General features: G+C 70.7%; 1 protein-coding gene across 1 annotated transcript in view; it reads right to left on the minus strand.

Annotated features, from left to right (window-relative positions):
• The window catches only part of SLC6A3 (solute carrier family 6 (neurotransmitter transporter), member 3), a 31,242-nt gene extending 30,902 nt beyond the window's left edge, over positions 1–340 (minus strand). The window contains exon 1 of the mRNA XM_006762464.2: positions 34–340. The gene's annotated coding sequence lies outside the window, so the exon portion shown is untranslated. The remainder of the gene's footprint in view (positions 1–33) is intronic.
• Positions 341–355: the final 15 nt, after the last annotated feature.

The following is a 355-nucleotide window of genomic DNA, read 5'->3' on the forward strand; positions in this document are numbered from 1 at the left end:
GCGCATCAGCCGCAGGCCCCCTGGTGCACTCACCTCTCAGCCACCGATCGCCTTAAGGTCTCCAGAGACACCGCCTGTCGGGGCGCGCTGTGCACCCTGGCTGTGAGCCACTTTTGGAGACGCTGTCGTCTGAGGAACGCGGCGCCTCCTGACGGTGCCCGTCCCAGCCCTGTCCTCCTCGGCTGTAACCTTGGGGTCCAGGGAGCGAACGACGAGCCCGAGGATGCGCGGGGGCGCCCGTGTGGGAAGTCACCTCGGAGTGCCCGGGCCTTACCTGCCCTCCCGGCCTTGGCTCTGCTCTGGGCTCCTGCCGCCAGGCGCCCGCGGAGCTCTGGCTCGGGTCCCGCTGCGCTGG

Source organism: Myotis davidii, unplaced genomic scaffold, assembly GCF_000327345.1.
Source record: "Myotis davidii unplaced genomic scaffold, ASM32734v1 scaffold135, whole genome shotgun sequence".
NCBI lineage: Eukaryota > Metazoa > Chordata > Mammalia > Chiroptera > Vespertilionidae > Myotis > Myotis davidii.